This window comes from Protopterus annectens, chromosome 17.part0 (genome assembly GCF_019279795.1).
Source record: "Protopterus annectens isolate FY-2018-M chromosome 17.part0, PAN1.0, whole genome shotgun sequence".
Classification (NCBI taxonomy): Eukaryota; Metazoa; Chordata; order Ceratodontiformes; family Protopteridae; genus Protopterus; species Protopterus annectens.
In genome coordinates this window covers 280093340-280113637 of record NC_056751.1, presented here as the reverse complement: position 1 = coordinate 280113637, position 20298 = coordinate 280093340, and positions in this window count along the sequence as shown.

Below are 20298 nucleotides of genomic sequence, written 5' to 3'. Positions count from 1 at the left end.
TCGGGAAGGACCTGGTAGCAACATTTAGGTCAATCCATTATTCTTACACCATATATAGGTTGTATTTAATCCTTTGTGCATCTTAAAAGAAGATTTTTTTTTAAAAGAAGAGTACTGAGAATTGAGTCCTGCATAATGCCATTCATAACCTCAACAGATGAGGAGAGCTAATGTTTCACATTTACCTTTTGCCACAAAAAAGCAAACAGCCTTTGCCACCACAGTAAGCTAACAATTTGTCTAAGCCGCAGATGGGTGACTGAGCTTTGACCATTGTTTATTCCTCAGAACACTCATCTTTTATCCCGATTCCCTTTGGTGTAGCACCTACAGCCACTATAGCCCAAGGGTTAGCCATGTCCACGGTGGATGTTGGGGGTCCCCTCAGTGGGCAAGGGAGTGCCACTCTTGTTAGTCCTGGGAGAGGGAACACAGAAAGCTTCCCTGTTTTGTCAGAATGTTTTGCCCATCTCTGAGGAAGCTGCTGTCGCCATTAGTGACACAGTTGGCCCCATTTTTCTTGTAAAAAAAAAAAAAACAGAACGCTAAACATGCATCTACTCCACCTCAAATTTCCATAGGCAGAAGTAGTGTACTGGGTCTGGCTCAGGGTTTAATTCAGGCTACTGCTTCTTTTTATATGATAGTTTCTGGTTAAATAAGGAAAGCTATATCTTTTCCTGAAAAGATTTAAAATTCTGGATCTGAGTAGGAAGAAGAAGGGACAGAAAAGGGTTTTCTCAATTTTCTGAGTCAAACTCCATGGAGAGCTTGGTTTCTTATTATCCCTGTGAGCTTTTCCCTTTTTCTTTGAGACTATTTCCAGAATGAGCAGTGTTTTTAATGGCTGAACACTGAGGTTTCTCAGCCCCCCAGAAAATACTTTGAGGTGTTACAGATGGAATTTCCACAACATTCCTCCATTCCACCAGTTCTATCAGCTCAGGAGGGTGTCTGTCACAGATTGTAATTTTGCTGATAGTCCACCTGCTGCCCTTAAAAAGGCAGACAGGATGTATAAAGTTGCTCAGTATTTCAAGTTGTATACATTCTTCTTAAACCTGACCAAGCAGCTATAGCTTTAGTTAATCCTATTGCTGCTAAACATTTGGTTACTTCCAGTCTGACTGTTTTTGACAAAGATGGGAGGATTATTGATAAGTGTAGGAAAAAAGTGTATGTTTCTGCAACTCTGATTTTAATAATTTTGAATTGTCAGGCTGATATATTGAAGTTTATTCTGACTAATTGTGAAAGCATGATTAATGTCTGTAGTTTCTTCTTATGTGGAAAAACCTGTTTTAAATAATTTAGTTTCTTCTTTTGTACAAGTCCACTATTCATTGTTTACAGTGTGTGCATGACTCAGTTGATACTACTTCTGGGGCTGTGACCACTGGTACTGTTTTGAAGAAGCTTGTGTGGCTGCATTTTCAGAACTGGATGTTAAAAATGATATTGTATATTCTACTTTGGATAGAGATGTAGTTGTTGGCTCCTCTGCTGCAGAGGTTGTCAAGTAATGGAAGGGATAAGTTGATTCACAGGAATCTCTTAGGATTTTTCAGCTCTCCTTTTGCAAATTTTCTTAAGGATTCTCTAACTCCTCCTTCGGTTTTGGTAAAAAAAGAAAATAAACACTCTCAACAAAATGCTGCTAAACAGGCGTTTAAGAAAAAATGCAGGTACCCCCAAAACCAAGTACAGTCTAACAAGAAATGATGAATATTTAAGGGACCTTGTCCCCCCACTCAAGCAGTCCATTTTCTCTTACAGAAAGTCTGAATGTCCACCTTTCTCTTTAGAAGCAGATGGTGTCAGGCAAATGGGTTCTGAATGTCATTCATCAAGGTTATGGATGGCAGTGGGATGAAATCCACCAAACGTCTTTACTTCCTCCTATTCTTCAACACATGCTGTTCCAAGAAGTGCTAGAACTAGTTCCTTCTTTCCATGTAGGGAAATGTTTTAATTTAAGGATGCTTTCAGTGCCAAAGAAAGAAGATGCTTGAAGACAAGTTCTGGATCTTTCTTTCTTAAACCATTGCGGTAGTGCCCAGCTTCAAAATGCTGTCACCTCACAACCTGTTACCTCTCCTTCCTTATTTAAGTTTCCTGGTAGCATTAGATTTAAAAGATGCTTATCACAGCCCTATTCAACAGGTGTTTCTTAAGGTTCTTTGTGTCTGGATCATATTATCAGTTCTCTGCCATACCCTTTGAAATGTCCATTGCACCAATGGTGTTCAGAAAGTGTCTAGTTTCAGTTCATTGCAGGCTACAGGTTGTCCACATTTTTATATAGTTAGATTACTTTCTTATATTTGCCGAGGTTTTCTCAAAGTATTACAAATCCTTCTCTTAGGTGACAGAGCTTTTACAGAAGGAGAACATTCAAAAGTCTTTTTTGACTCCTTCACACAGGATTGCTTTTCTGGGGTATTAGCTGGACACCTCAGTTCAAAGAGCTTTTCTTCCACAGGAAAAAAATCCATCTATATGTAGATCTCTTGTTCCAAAGGTTTCTACTCTGATTTCAGTCACTGCGAAGGAATACCACAGGATTTTGGGACTTTTGGCATCTATGATTCTAATGATACCCTTGGAAAAAAAAAGATTTCATAAGAGAATGAAACAATGGTATCTGAAGTTTCTTTGATCCCAGTACTAACATCCTTTGTCTTTTCAAATCCCAGTCCTATGGTTTGTCAGAAGAGAATTCACTTGCTGGAGAAAGCAAATTTCTCTAAATCCAGGCACCCCCCCCCCCTTGGGTCCAAACTTTACTTGGGAGCGGTGTCAGGAGAGATAAAACTGCAAGTTATTTGGGACACTGAGGACAGGCACAAGCACATAAATATAAAAGAGATGCTTGCCTTGATTCAGGCATCCAGTTCTCTAAATCATCTTTGATCACCAGGACCTCCCAAATTTTTACAGACAATACCACATTCATGCGGTCCATCAACAAGCAAGGGGGTACCAAGTCATACCCTTCTTTGCATACTAGTTATGTTAGCTTGGGGTGTACCTTCACAACACAGTCTCACTCTGAAGACAGCCTACATTTAGTCAGAGCAAAACTTTATGGTAGAGCAGGACAAGGGCAGACCCTCAAAAATAGAAACTAGATCAGAGGTTTTCCAAGATTTGATTCATCTGTGAGTATATTCTGCTCTAGCACTCTATGCAAGAAGCCCTAGAAGACATGTGCCTTTTCTTTACCTTGGACAGGAATGTTCCTGTATACTTTTCCCCACTTTCTACTGATATCCTTGGTACTTCTGAAGATATCCCCCAGGATTATTGTGGTGACTCCCTTCTGGCTTAGGTCACAGTGGTATTCTCCCTTCTTTTGGAAATGGGCAGGGTTTATTACCATAAGCCTCCTTACTGAAAGGATCTACTCACACAAGATCAGGGGTGTTAGATGCACCCCAACCCCAATCATCTTCAACTGACTGCATGGTAGGGTCTTAATTCCCTTTAGGCACCTGTTCCTTGAGGATGTGAAGCAGATACTCATAGAGGCAAGAAAGCCTGCTATTAGATATCTGTATATTTGTAAGTGGAAAAAGGTTTTCTAGCTGTGACAACAACAGAACAAACACTCATTCAGAGCTGGTTGTTCTCTGGTCTCACAATATTTGTGTGACTTGCTATCCTATGGCCTTTCTGACTCCTCTATAGAGGTTCATGTATTGGCCATTTCAGCATGTACGCCCATGTATCCTCCTCTTTCAATGAGTTGCCATGGCAAATATTTTTGAAAGGGGTTTTGCATAAGAGATCTCAAAGAAAACCAGTGGCCCTTACCTTGAGATCTTAATTTTGTCTTGGAGGAGCTAGCACTTGCTCCATTTGAACCAGCTAATCTGGCTTACTTGAGGTTCATAGAAAACCATGTTATCAATTGCCCTGGCCTCTGTAAGAAGAGTAACTGAGTTACAAGCTTTTATGGTGAGTCAACCATATCTCATCTTTCAGATGCTGCGTTTCTTTGAGAACTTATCTTTCTTTTATGCCTAAAGTGGTAGTTTACTTTAAGCCAAACTATCCATCTCCCTGTTTTCTTGCCTGAACCTAAAAATGAGGGAGAATGGACATGCCATACCTTGTATGCCCACAGATAACTCTGGTACTATTTTGACATAACTAAATCTTTCAGAAGTTTTGATAAATTGTTAATTTCTTCTGAAGGTAAAAAGGTACAACCTGTGTCAAAACAGACTATTTCCAAATTGTTGTCCAGGGCTATTACCTTTTGGTATATTCGCCACAAGAAAACTATTCCAGGCATTGTCAAGGCCCACTCTACCAGGCACTTGGCTTCATCTATGGCTTTCTGGAAAAAGTTGGATTCTAGAAGTATTGAAGAAGTAGTAAGTTGGTCCTCTGCATATCCTTTTTCAAAGCATTGCAAGCTTGATTCCTTCTCCAGGTTTAGATCGGGCTTTGCTAGGACCCTTCTCTTTCTCCCTTCTTCTTCATTCCAAATGTAATAAGCTAGGGTAATCTACTCGTATATCTACAGCTACTGCAGCCGAGATCATTTTGATGAGCACAGTACAGTTTTGTAAGTAAATTTACCCTAGCAATAGATGTCTGAATAATCACTGCTGCAGTAGTCGGTGTGGGGGTCAAAATAACAACCGTGATATTTATGTACTTAGTTTAATTTCTTACCATTTTTCCAGGTTATTGGTATTAACGAAACTAAGGGAATTTTGTTATTGGAAGTATACATGCCTAGTTATTTGCTGGGCAGTTAATATCTCCTATAATGACATATTACTTTTTATTATTAATTATTGCTGGTATTCTAAATGTTCATTTGGGGTGATAGGAGTGTGATAGCAGACAGTTACATGGTAGTCATTGTTGTTAATGCATAAAAGCTGCTGTTACCTCTCCCTCATGTTTTATGTTTAATGGATTTGGTCTAGGACTTTTGTGGATGTAGGGTGACACCCAGCTGCCAGTCTTACAAGGTCTGAAATTGTGCAAGCCATTAAATTCTGAAATGATGAGGCATAAGATGGGTTATTAAGCAGTGTTTCAGTGATAATGCAGATCTCCACACTTTAAGGTCAGGAATGCATGCCTTGTAATTTAGACCCTTAGTATTAATATTCTTCTTAGGTTTTAATATGGGATATTTTTTCCATTGTTATACTATCTGCAAAGTCACTGGGTGTGTCATGTAAACATCCTTACCCCAATGACAGAAGAGGTAAAGACCATTAACATTAGAGCAGCATGGGTGCTCACACATCTTCCTCCATAGAGATGCACAGTGAATCTCTCCTGATTGGTACTACATTTGAACCCAGTTACTAAAGGCAGTTATCCTATCTTTAAATCAAGGTGCTATCTTTAGTGAGAATCTCAATCAATATTTAAGTGTTTCATGCATCAGAATGGGCTGTGATGAAATCCATCACATCACTCCTCATATCTCTTTCTCAGAATAGAATATTTCATGTCATTCTTGCCCATATGAGCAGTGTCTAGGCTGAAATTGTCAGTAGTACCTTATTATCTTTTCTGTGCCTTGAGAATCTTTATTTTGGCGTTTTTAATTTTTCTCCAAGTCTTTTGGGTTTCTAATACCATGACGGGAATGGACCCCATTCCTAAGTCAAAGTACGACTAAAGTTCATGAAATTAGTATTGTTTCACTCTTTGATGTCAGCCAAAAATGCTCTTCGCAGTACCTGCAATGTGCCCAGTAATGACTCCTTCTGCAATTCGTATGGTGTAACATGAATTGGTAACATATCTAAATAATTTTTTATAAGACCAGTTGCTTCTACTACTACTGGAACTGTGTGGGTATCTTTCTTCCACATGGCTGTCGTTTCTGCCTGCAGATCAAGGTATTTTATGACTTTGTGTCTCTCTGTACGCAAAACACTGTAGTCACTAGGTGTGGCGATTTCAATGATCAGTGCCCCAGAGGGACAGGTGATGGTAATTCATTCCTTGTCCATCTCAATGCATTACATTGTGGAGTCATCAATGACAATCTACGGTGAGTGATATTGTATGCTGATATTGTATGATATCGTATGCAGATGTTTTGCCTCATATTTTTGGTCAGTTCCTCATAAAATTTGTGGTTTTCTGGCAAACCATTTAAGACTGAAGTCACAAAAAATGACAGGCATTGAGTTTCAGACTTCATATCATTCAGAATAATGCATGTTTACAAAAATCCTGTTCTAGCAACTTTCTAAGTTTATAAGAGCAATATTTAAAATCTGTCTCTTTTTTTTTTTGTCCCCCTATTATTGGTGGCTTTGTCCAGATTTCTTGCATTAAGAGGTATGCTGTATACATGTGATATCTCCTTAGTCTACATATCCCATGGGTGAGTAGTACTGTATGCTGGTGATACCTCCTTAGTCTACATATTCTGTGGGTAAGTGGTACAGTATGCTGGTAATATCTCCTTAGTCTACATAACATGTAGGTGAGTGGTACGCTATGCTTGGTGACATATTCTTAGCCTACATATCCCCCAGGAGAGTGATACTGTATGGTGGTGATCCCTCCTTAGTCTACATATTTTGTGGATGAGTGGTACTGTGTGCTGGTGATACCTCCTTAGTTTACATATCCTGTAGGTGAGTGGTACGCTAAGCTTGGTGACACATTCTTAGCCTACATATCCCATGGGAGAGTAGTACTTTATGTTGGTGATACCTGCTTAATATACATATCCCATGGGTGAGTGGTACTGTATGCTCGTAATATCTAATTAGTCAACATATCCCATCGGTGAGTGGTTCTCTATGTTGGTAATACCTATTTATGGCACTGTATGCAGGTAATACCTGCTTAGTCTTCATGTCCCACAGATGAGTGGTACTGTATGCTGGTGATACCTGCTTAGTCTGTATATTCCTGGGCGAATAATATAGACTACATATTCCGTGGGTGAGTGGTACTGTATGCTGGTGATACCTCCTTAGTCTACATATCCCACAGGTGAGGGGTACTGTATGCTGGTGATACCTCCTTCATCTACATATCCCAAGGGAGAGTGGTACTGTATGCCGGTGACCCCCCCTTAGTCTACATATCCTGTGTGTGGGTGTTAAGGTATGCTGGTAATACCTGTTTAGTCTTTATGTCCCACAGATGAGTGATACTGTGTGCTAGTGATACCTTCTTAGTCTATATATCTTATGGGTGAGTGGTACTGTATGCTGATGATACTGCCTTAGTCTACATAGCCCACGGGTGAGTGATACTGTACGCTGGTGATACCTCCTTAGTCTACGTATCTTGTAGGTGAGTCATATGGTATGTTTGGTGACACATTCTTAGCCTACATATCTCTTGGGTGAGTGGTGCTGTATGCTGGTGATACCTCCTTAGTCTACATATTCCGTGGGTGAGTGGTACTGAATGCTGGTGATATTTCCTTAGTCTGCATATCCTGTAGGTGAGTGGTATGATATGTTTGGTGACACATTCTTAGCTTACAGATCCCACGGGAGAGTGGTACTGTATGCTGCTGATACCTGCTTAGTCTACATATCATGTGGGCAAGTGTTATGGTATGCTGGTAATACCTGCTTAAGTTAAGGATGATTTTGTCTTTCTGATATATATTTATAGATTATTTGTCTAAGACTCTGCTCTGTTTATCTCGGCAATCTTGGTTGTATGAGTGATTGTTTACTGTAGACTTCAAGTGCATGGAGGTTTGATTCAAGCATATTAATATATTTGCTTATCATATATCTCACTTTAAGCAATAATTAATTTATCCCCAGTAAGTATAAGTCATTTTTACACTTTCTAAAAAATCCACCATTTACAACTCAGATAACTGAGGATTTTCTTAACTACACATTTCTGTTGTGTCTTAGTGATTTTAGGCAAAAAATAAATGGTAAATTAGCAAAAAGAAGAGAAAGCATTTGGTTGCATGGGGTAGAAATAACTAGGTTTAATTTCCATATGCCAGATATGACATCATGGGTACAGAGCAGTCTAAATACATGAAAAGTATATGAGTAACAGTAATAATGCAGCTGTTATTGTTGTGTCAGTTTGTGTCTTCAGTGGAGTGCCTTCTGTTCAGAGTCTGCACATACTCAGTATCCTAAAACTGAAATCACCTAGAGGCCAAGAACAACATCTGCCCTCTGCCAGGAGGCAGCAACTCCTTCCATTTTTGGGAGTGAAAAGTAAATCTTCTCCATGACGGGAGAAGCAGTGAATAAATTAACATTCGTGATGGGGGGTAAAATATAGGAATGCTAAGCAGAATGCTTTCTGTATTTTGACATGCAAATTTAAAAGGTTGAGTACTTTTTTTCTTTTTAATCAAAATTAATTGAATAGAATTATTTTCTCACTACTAATTTTGATTTTGAAAACCTTGTTACAGTTAATTCAGTCCAGTCCAGAAGCCATTGGATGTATTCTTTAATAGTTTCTGTCTAAATTATCACACTCATGCCATCGTTCAGTGGCTGCAGTGAGTAAATCTTACATGTACTAAAAGTGTACTAAAGTTATGTGAACTACTGAATGTCAGCTGTCCACCCATGAAGCACTGGGATGACACTTCATAACCTCACTGATATTTGGTGGAATCTAGCAGCCACTCTGACATTTCAGAATTGCTAAAAACAGAGCTATGAAGATTAGATCTGCCTTTTGTGACACTGAGAAACACCCTGGTAATATAGCTCAGAGGACTGATGCTGAGAACTGGTAATGACCTTTATCCTACACATATACCTTTAATTATTCCAGTCATACTCTGCTAATAATATGTGACTGTAATAAAGTCACTAGAGCAGACAAGTGCTCTCAGCAAAGCCCTGCAAAAAATTGTCCTGAGCAGGATTGCATGGATAATATATGAATAAAGAAAAACAAAGAAATAAACACTCTGTGTAGTCAAATAGCATGTTTTCCCACTTTTCTGTACTTTTGCTAAGGTAATTGCTGAATTAAAATGCAGAGGTGTGAATACCATCAACTATGACATAGCCAATGGCACCTCTGAGAAGAAGCCAAATTGAGCATATTCAGTAAATTAAACTCCATCTGTGTTCAGGATTAAAGCTGGCATGAATTTCTCAAGAATTAATGCAGCCACTAACTCAGTTCCACTTTTGGCAAGAAACTCAGTAATGAAAATTAATTTTTCTTAATTTCTAGATCTGGAAATGCCGTTATCCAGCAGTTTGTAACATGCTTAGTTTTATTTTTGTCCTACTGGCATGTATCTCAGCTGACCATTAGCTGCTTAGACTTTCACCATAGCTCCTTATATTTGTCCTCAGAACTAGCCATGACGTTTCATGATTATGGAAGGGGAAGTGAGACACACAACCTATTCCTGGTACAGTCCTGAGTCGAGAGTGCTCGGCTGTTGGTTAATTGGGAAGATAAGTGGAGCATGGAGTGGGGCAGCTGGCAGCATCAGGCAGCAGGAATGGCATTAAGTTCAAAAGCAGGTGTCACTTGTCCTTCTCTAACATTAATAGCAAGCAAGTGGGGTGTTTTGTTTAGATGCTTTAACACATAGAAACACATCAGGATGGATAGCAGCATCTTAAAGTACAAACGAATTAGTTAACAGACAGACCTTACATACATACATGCTTACATCTCAACAGCTAATTACAAAATGGCAGTCACACTTGCACGTGCTCAGTATTTATACATTTGTGCAAGCCCTTGGATAGCTTCTTAAAGGTTTATGCACACATATTGATTTACATCCTTCCTCTTAAAAAGATTGCCATGTATAAAAATAATATGAGTTAGACATGCATTACTGTATACATTAGAAACAAAACACAATGTTCATGTCAAAGTTGCTTCATATCTGTTACAGGGTTTAGAGATGCGACCATATCTCGTAACATAGCAGTTGGGACCAAATTTAGCAACAGGGACAGTCTGCGGTGTACAACTTGTATCAGGAACTTCTGGATTCATCACAGGAATGGGAATGTCCTCTGGAACTTCCTCAGGAATTGGAACACCGGACAACTCACTGAGATAAAGAGCCTTTCTCACAGACTATGTGCTATGGTATAGGCTTGGACACCGGTCTCAAATGTTTCTGATTCCACAAAAATATTGCTCTTTCTGATTCCATAATATATGACCATGGCTCTGGATCAATATTCTTCACGACACCAATCCGATCATAACCTTTGGACATCTGCATCCTTACCATTTCTCTCTCCTGATGGATTGAGCGGTTTGCTGGCCTTATTGTAGTAGGACTTCTAGCTGAAACGCTTCTTCAACAGATTGGTTTTCACTAACCTATTGTTCTTGACTACTGATTGGTAATGTGGTTCTGGTTTGTCTCAGGTGAACCAAGATGTTTATCATGAGAATATTTCTGAGATTCAGGAAAACATCACTATTATCTCTTTTCAACTTCTCTAGTAACTGTTTCATACTTTGAACTGCACTTTCAGCAAACCATTTGACTACAGATAATCAGGGCTACTTATGATATGAGTAAAGTCCCATTGTTCAGCGAATCTTTTGAACTGTTGGCTTGTAAACTGCGTACCATTGTCGGAAATAACTTTGTGCGGATTACCATGTACTGCAAAATGACTCTTTGTCTTAGTAATGACAGTACTGGATGGTAGGTTTGGAAGTAGGTCAATCTCAAACCAATTGGAGTAAGAGTCTCCTAACACCAAATAATGTTGACCATTCTACTCAAAGATATCAGTGGCTACTGTTGACCAAGGTAGTTCTGGAATGTGGTTAAGGTGAAGTGGTTCCCCCTGTTGATGTGGCTTTGTACTATTACACAATGAACAAGATAAAAGTGCTTTCTCAATGTCTTGTGACATAGAAGACCAAAATACTAGTTTTCTTGCCCTTCTTTTGGTAGATTCGGTTCCAGGGTGACCACAATGCAAGATGTAAGTAATGTACTCTGGTTCCAAGGACTTTGGAACAGTTACTTTTGGACCTTTCATAATGATACCTTTGTCAGACCAAATCTCATCTCTGTATGGAAAATAAGGTTACACTTCTTGAGATAAACTAGATTGCTTTGATGGCTTTCCTTGTTTGATAAAGTAGTTGAGTCTTTGTAAAACTGGATCTGTGGCTGAGTGATCTCTCAGCTCATCATGACATGTGAAAGAAAAATGTCTCACTTCCATGATTTCAAAATCAAGATTCTCATTCTCATGCTGTTCTGTAGTGTTTCTGGGCGATCTGGGTAATGTATCAGTGAGATAAAGAAGTTTTCCTTTCTTGTAGACAAGATTGAAATTATATTTTTGCAATCTCAGCATCATACATTTCAGTCAGGCTGGAGCTGAATGCACTGGCTTTCTCGAAATAGTGACTAGAGGTTGGTGGTCTGTTTTGATCTGTAGGGCTACCATAAACATAATCATGGACCTTTGAACATGCAAACACAATTGCCAAAAGCTCTTTCTCAGTCTGGGGATACTGCATTTCAGTTTGGGTAAGCGTTCGCAATGCATAGGCAACAGGTTGATCCTCTTGTAGAATGACTGCACCAAGATGAAATTTCGAAGCATCACAGGAAAGTGTAACTGGTTTGTGAACATCATAGTATGTGAGAGTTGGACTAGCAATCTTCTGTTTCAGGACTTCAAATGCTCTTTGGGGTTGCTCTAACCAAGACCAGGATACATCTTTATGTGTCAGCTCTCTGAATGGTGCTGAAAGTTGGCTCAAATCTGGAATGAACTTACCTAGGTAGTTGACCATGACAAGAAAACGTTGCAGGACTTGAACATTGTCTGGAGCTGACATCTTAAGAATGGCTGATTATTTTGAAGGGTCTGATCATAGGCCTGTACTAGTAAATAAATGATCAACATAAGTAACTTCTTGTAGCCTGAATTTGCATTTGTGTGGACTGAGCTTAAGATTCACTTAATATGCCCTTTCTAGAACTTTTCTGTGGTTTCTGTCATGTTCTGCTTCATCACGGCCTCCTACTAGTATGTCATCTACAATAATAGCACAAGGATACCCAGAAAAAATTTGCTCCATTGCACGCTGAAAGACTTCACTTGCAGAATTTATCCCAAATGGCATTCTCAAAAATCTGTGCCTACAAATGGAGTACTGAAAGTAGTGAGCAATGAGGATTTCTTGTCAAACTTAAATTGGCAAAATGAACTCTTTGCATCTAAGACAGAAAAAATAGCATTTGGCATCAAGGCTCCGACTTCTTCGACTGTGCGCATTGCAAGATGAGGTATTTTTTAGTGCTTTGTTCAAATCTCGTGGGTCAATACATATTCTGATGTCATCTGAGCTTTTCTTATTGGTCTACATCCATGGAAGATACCCACTCATTTGGAGTTTCAATTGGACAAATCACACCTTGTCACACCATTTAATCTAGTTCGGCTTTGACTCTGTCCTGCATGGCTATTGGAACTTTACATGCTGGCCTGATAACTGGACTAACCTCTAGGTCAGACTTCATGGAGTACACAAATGGAAGCTTGCCTAGTTTGTCTTTGAAGAGATCAACATTGGTAGAAAACATGTGCTGGGCAAAGTTAGAGTAATTGTCTCTTAAGCTAACTTGGTGGACTTCCTTATTAAATGAAAGCAGTCCCATTTTAAAACTGTCTCTGATCCCTAATAATGACTGGGCGTGCCTGTTGACCACATAAAATAATAAGCTGTTGCTTCCTCCAGCAGAGTAACATGAAAGCACTACTGAGCCTTCGTTCTGAATTTCTTCATCTCCATAAGCAACAAACTTTGCTCACCTTGCCAACTTAAGCCTTTCACCATGATATACTATAGCAAATGTTGCTGCTGACGTAAAATTGCACTTGGAACCTGTATCAACTTTCAGCTCTGTGGGTTTGCCATTTATCTGAACAGCACAAAATACTTAATTCTTTGCACTTAAATCTACTGCAGTGACTGTTTCATGAAGCACTGACACACCATCAACATAAAGAGTAGGGTTGCAACTGTCTAACTGATCAACTCGTTTCTTCAAATGTCCCCTTTTAATAAAAGAATGTGGAACTTTTGATTTACAAAATCTTTAGAAATTATTTAATTTATTGCATTTGTGGTATTGCTAACCAAAAGCTAAACATTTTTCCTTTTTTAGACTCATGACTTTTACCACAATTACGACAGTTGGCAATGAAACTAGGTTGGGGCCAGGGTTGCCAGATTTCCAACCAGCCAGGTAGGGACAAAAAAATAAAAGGTCTTTCATGGCAAGTGAAGACCAAAAAAAAAAAAAAAAAAGGTCTTTAATGCGGAACAGAGTTCCACATTAAAGAACAGTAGCTCTGCACTAAACACGGAGCTTCTCGTGTTTAATGCATTGCAGTTCCACATTCAACACAAGTAGCTCCATGTTTAGCGATTTTTGATTGGCCCGTATACCATCATACGGGCCAATCAAAAATCGCTAAACACGGAGTTTCTCGTGTTTAATGTGGAACTGCAATAACAGAAGTAGCTCCGTGTTTAGCAATTTTTGATTGGCCCGTATGCCAGGTATACGGGCCAATCAAAAAAAAAAAAAAGCAAAAAGCAAAGCAGAGGCTGGCCGGGATTTAAACCGGCAGGGCGGGACTCGGGATCAGGCTGCTGATCTCGGGACAGTCCCGCCCAAATAGGGATGTCTGGCCACCCTGGTTGGGGCCCATGCTTTGAGTTTGCTGACTCACTGAGACTGTGCAAACTCTGGAATTTGCTAGAAAGTTCTGAAGTTTACCAGTGAGTGCTGCAGGGTCTATAGTTGCTGACGTGCTTGAGCCTGTTTCTTTTAACCATGTGCTGCATACTGTCAACATGAGCTTTTATCACTGTGTCTTCTAGAGCTATTTTCATTTGTAAGCATGTCTGTGTGTGCTTTTCTGTGAGCTCATATATTTGACAAATCTCAATGACTTATTCAATGTTAAATCACTGTCATGAAGCAAAATCTTTCTCACAGCATCATCTTTAATGCTACACACAAGTCTTTCTTTTATCAACTCATCCCTTAAATCACCCAATCTGCATGTTTTAGCCTTACGTCTAGATCAGTTATATATGCTGCAAAAGTTTCTCCAGGCTTTTGATACCTTGTATAAAACAAGTGCCTTTCCATTGTAACATTTGTTTGGAGGTTACACATTTCTCTAAATTTACATTTTAAGCATTCTGGGTCCTCCCTTGACTCAGCCGGTAACAATATGACGGTTTCTCCCTCTCTGGTATAGATAGCAGATGAATGCACAAATGAACATTCCCTTTCTATGTCTTCTGACCCAGATAAATTAAGCAGAAAAAATGTCGTTATACAGTCATCTTTATCAGAAAATGCAGCCTGTATGAAAATGTCATACTCTTGCTCAAACACTCTCTAGTTCTCAGCAGTATTACTGTCAAACACAAGTGCACTGGGTTTTCAAAATCCATCTGCCATGCCCACAAAGTATGTACAAACACACTGAAAATAAGGCCCTTGAAATTATGTATGAACAAACTGTTCTGTGAGCTTGTAATATTCAAATGCACAATAAACTCTGAAATACTGTACTTTGGAAAATAAACTCTGTAATGGTTGTACTTTGTGAAATGTGCATTGTAATGGCTTTACTTTTGCAAAATAGCTTTACTATAGCACTGCATAAACATGAAAACACTTTATACATTTCTGATAATTCGGATATCTTTGCTTAATACGAAAATACATGTTTTGCAAAAATGCGGTCGTTTCCCCTTATTTTGTTCGTTTTATGCAATTCGGACTTGAAATTTCAAACATTTTCTGTAGTAATCTGAATATTTTTTTTCATTATCGTACATATTGGTTTATGCGAATATCATTTAGAATGTTTTGTATGCCCTGTTTCATATTATGCGAAAAAGAAATAGTGCTGAGCAAGTTTTAATATCTAAAATTTGTTTCTGACCTGTTTTGCAAAGTATGCACATTTTAGGGATGATTCACTGCTTTATATTCTACCAATTCTAAGCAAGTGCCTTAAGTTGTTTTAGCCATGCCCTTTGGGTATGCCAGTTCTGACTCCATGTCCTTTAGACATGCCACTTTTGGCACCATGTCGCTCATCCTTCTCTAACATTAATAACAAGCAGGTGGTGGGGTTTGTTTAAATGCTTTAATACAGAGAAACACATCAGGATGGATAGCAGCATCTTAAAGTATGAATGAGCTAGTTAACAGACAGACTTTACATACATACATGCTTACATCGCAACCACTAACTACAAAATGGCAATCAGACTTGCACATGCCCAGTATTTATACACTTTTGCAAGCCCTTGGATAGCTTCTTAAAGGTATATACACATGTATTGATCTACAGCAGGGTTAGGATTAGCACAATTGAGTAAGGATGGATGGGGAGGATTCATGATTTTGAGTATGAAGAGTGTGCATTAGTTGTTCAGATCCACTTTGGTATCCCTACGCAGGAAACTAACAATACTAGTTCCTGAGCAGTAGTTTTGGAGTTAGCCTTCCTGATAGGAATAGCTTCAGGGAACCTAGTAGCATAGTCAACCACTACCAGTATATACTAGTTTCCACTCCTGGAATTAACTAATGGCCCCCATGATGTCTATTGTGATACTGTCAAATAGAACTTTGATTATGGACATTGGAGTCAATGTATTCCTGAAGCACCAGTTCGGGGTTGTCCATTTTCACCTGCAGCACCCAGCACAATAGTTTACAATTTTTGTTTAGGACACATGTCCAATGGAATCTGGCCAGAAGCCTTACTTCTCATTTATCCATGCCTAATTGACTCCCAACCATCATTACATGACTGCCATTTGAATGACTTTTTACCTTAATGCCTTGGATATCAACAACTGGTGTACAGTCCCCTCAGTCTCCCTGGCTCCCATAGAGATGAGATCATTCTGCATCTCAAAGTAGGGATAATCTGTTGGTCCAACAGCAGCAGTCTCCTTACCACCCTGGATATATTTTCTCTGGCATGACTTAATGTTCTGTCCTCTCACTGGGCCCTACTGAATCTTACTTTATCTTCCTGGAGTCTGGACAGACTGAGTCTGTTTTTTCTCCATGTGTCAAGAAATGCCTGGCTTTCCTTCCTTTTTAGTTATGGTAAGTATAGGAACCTCCATGTCCCACTGTTCAAGGAATGGCAGTTTAGTTCTGTCTTTTTGGGACTATTTTCAGTAACCTCATGACCTGAAGCTCAATTTTTACTTTGCGGTTCTTCAATAGTATTCATCTCTTCCAGTGGCTTTAACCCAACTTTAGAGTCTTTGGACCTTTTCTCCTTTCTGGATGTTCAGCTTGACTAGCCCTGCCATGCTGCTCTGTAGTAAAGATACATGGCTCCCTTCTTTAGATAGATTTATCCATTCCTTTGTCTGTTCTATCCCATCTATTGTTACACCAGCCACAGGACTTCCAAAATTGTACTTGCACCTCCATCTGACTGGTTATCATCTTTTCTCCCTATGAACGTACACCACCTCAATGGACCTTGGTGAGTGGGCCTTTTTCCTGCATATATCCTGTACTTTCAGCTAAGTAATTATATTATCAGAATCTTTTACACCCTGTAGCAATTCTCATTCTACTGTGATTAAGCACTAAATTAACTTTGTAGTAACACAGTAACAGAATGTGGCTATGGCCAGTCATATCATCACTTACTTTTGCATTCCATGTCCAATTCACACCCTTCACTTCCTTAGTTGCCTGTATGTGCATTTCCATTTTAGTTTCCCTTCCACAGTACTTAGTAATATGCTCTCTCTTACCAACTCTAAACCAAATTATGTAAGACATGGTCCTAGGTCCCTTCTGAAACATTCAAACTCACAATGTCAATTCCTAAAACTATGGGAATAAAAGACCAAAAATGCAGAAGAGCAACTATTGAGTATCCCTCTTTGCCTTTAAACTTCTTTCTTGCAGTAGTGCAAGCCCTTTTGCACCCCTTGCCATGAGGCAGAAGCCCACCATACCCCATAAACTTATATATACCAAGTCCTGAGATCACCATACCTTGGTGAAAAGGGAATATTCAGAGAAATGGCAGCCTCAAACGTAATATGTTAAAGTCCAGATTTTTGGTAATTCAGTCTCCACATTCCAGGACTCGGCCTCTTGAGTCCAGGCATTTCAAATGGTTATCAACAACCCCTTTCACATTATTTTCTCATCTACTTTAGCAAATGTTTTGTTATATACATTTTCATAGCTTAGTATTTTCTCTACTAAAGCTACAAAGCTTTCAGCATCTTGTGGGTCTGCCCGATAAACTCACTTTTTAATGACTGCTGGCAAAACTCTTTTAAATATGTGCATTATAAAAATTTCCATTATTGTTTCCTTGCTGTTCACACCTGCAGGGTTTAGCCCAAATGTCACTATATGATTTAATTCAAATATGTGTGCCCTTGCCTTTTTACTTCTATGCAAGACTCACTCATGACATTTAAGTGCTTAAATCTATGAGGTGACTTTTGCCCTTGCTAGTAAATTTTTCTTCACCTTGTCAGATATCACAACAGAGATTATGGAAGCCAGAGGACTTCGCATTTTTGGTCCAAGTTAAAGATTTTTCTATTTTAAAGGAGTGACATATGTGGAGATAAATTATTTCTTAGGTGGTGTTGCAACATATATGTATACATGTATGTGTATATTTATACCTGTATAGAGATAGATATATATTGTTTTATGGGAGTAAAATATTGGAATCAGCATTTTGTGACAAAATGAAATTGACATAAAAAGTAAAGGTAAGAAGATGGTAGGGAGGGTAACTGAAATATAGTTTCTAGCTCTACTGGAATGAAGATGTAAAGAACATTTTGAAGATTTGGGGGAAGATTATTTATTGACAAGAGACTTGTATGTCAAACTGATGTAGTTTTGATTAGCTTTGAAGGACAAACTTTGGAATGAACATAATTTATTCTCTGTTTAAGTATAGAAGTAGAATGTGTGTGTGTCTGTGTCTGTGAAGGAGTTACATGAAGTCGTGGGTTACTAATGGAAAATAGTGTTTCATCATCAGAAGAGATGACCATAGTGGAAAAGAGTCTTTAGAAACAATAACTCACAAAGTGTATAGTGGATAAAAACAGACCAATAAAACAAAATTCCACTCAGTGATCCACTTGAGGCTCTATTTACTTATACAAGCCAAAGCACACTTTATTCGACAAAAACCGACATCAGTGAAATATGGTAAGTGCTTCCATCCTTCCGATAACAGGACTTTATCAAAACCAAATACAGAGCAAATTCCTCTACTTAAGTAGGCTTATCAATTAAATTTGTTAACATGAATTAATAGGTTCATAGGTAGATACTAGGCTATCTGCCCTAGGGCATTTATAAGCCTAGCCAGAGTGTATTTGGCTTCCGCCTCCCTATTAGATTAGCCTACTGTGCCTCTGTAAAGTAGGTCACAGAAGGTACCCTTTTAAGATTAATTTACTGTGCCTATGTCTAGCAGGGACACAGGAGAGATCCCAGGGGTGAATTTGCGATTTCCCATCCACGCGTCCAAATTTCGCTTGAAGAGGGTCAGCGAGGGGCTATGTCTAACATGAATTGGGATTCTATTCCAGAGTGAGGGGAGCCTCTGGGAAATTAATCTGTCCCTACAACATGTCCTATTTATTTTTGTGCTGAGGTTTAGGTCCCTGGAGCGTGTAGCTCTAAGGGACTTGGATTTTTTGAGGTGGAGCATGTCCATTAATTCTGGGTTTGACATGGCTTTGTACGTCAGGCATAGATCGCCTCTGAGTAGGCGGTAAGCAACTGAGTAGAGCTGGAGTTTCTTTAGTCGAGCTGCATAGGACATCTGTTTGTAGCCCATGATCCTCTTGGTGAGGTACTTTTGGGGTCTCTCCAATTGCTGCAGGTGTCGGGTAAGGTACATCCCTAAAGGGGCATTGTATTCAATTATGGACCTGATGAGTGACGAGTAGAGGGGCACAATGACCTCTCTTGATCTAGATGCGAACCCTTTCGTGATAAGGTGGGCTATATGGAAGGTCTTCCTATCCACTTTGGCAACGTGATTATCAAAGGAGAGATTACTATCTATGTTGGTCCCCAAATCTCTAATTACTTCTTCCGTACTTAATGGATTACCACCTATGTGGTAATTTGTGGGCACCTTGTTTTTCCCAAAGGGGATGACTATGCACTTTTTAGCATTTAGCTTGAGGCCGTGGTTCTGGTACCAAGCATCTGTCTGTGTGAGACCCTTTTGGAGGATGCTTATGTCAGCTGGAGATTCGATTATGGCCCCCAGTTTGCAGTCATCTGTGAACTTTGTCAGCCATAATCCCCCCGTCTTAGCCTGAACCTCAGAGAAGTATATACCGAACAAGAGAGGTCCTAGAACTCAGCCCTGTGGGACGCCACTTGTAACTGGTTTGGATTCGGACATGGCACCTGCGATTCTGACCATGTGGGTTCTATCTCTGAGCCAGTTTGCAACCCATCTTGTGATATAGGGGTTGATATTTAATCTGGTAAGCTTATTTATGATGCCCGAGTGGGGTATTGTGTCGAAGGCTTTTGCGAGGTCCAGGTAGGCTGTGTGGACTACCTTGCCCTCATCTATGGCTTTAGTAAGTGTTTCAAAGAAATCAACTAGGTTTAAGAGGCAAGATCTGCCCTTAACAAAGCCGAATTGGGTAGGGTCCAGTGTCTGGAGGCTCCCAATGTCTTTGTTTATGAGTTCCATGATAATAGCTTTACAGACCAGACTAGTCAGGCTTATGGGGCGATAGTTTCCGGGGTCCGTTGTGGCACCACCTTTATGGAGTGGGACCACTGTAGCTGTACGCCATTCTTTGGGTACATATCCTGTAGTAAGGCTAAGTTTGAACAGTGACTTAATGTGAGGGTTCAGTTCTTCTTGGAGCTCATGTAAGACACAGCCTGGGTCCCATAGATGCTGTGTTTTTTACTTTGGAGAGGGCAGCTTTCACCTGTGCATCTGTGATGTCAGGGAGGTTACATTCAGTTGGGATAGGCGTTTGCTCCTTTGGGAGGAATGGGGGGAGAAGTTTGCGCTGAATCTGTCTGCCAGGATGTTGGCTATTTCTGTAGGTTTGGTATATTTTGTACCGTTATGCAACAATTCAGAGCATATCTGGGAGTTTCCACCCATGTTTCTGACATAACTAAAGAAGGCCTTGTGATTATCTTTAGTGTCTAGGGCAATTTTTCTTTCAAAACTGGCCTTTGATGATTTTATGAGGGATCGAAGTTTCTTGCTAATACTGAACAGAGAT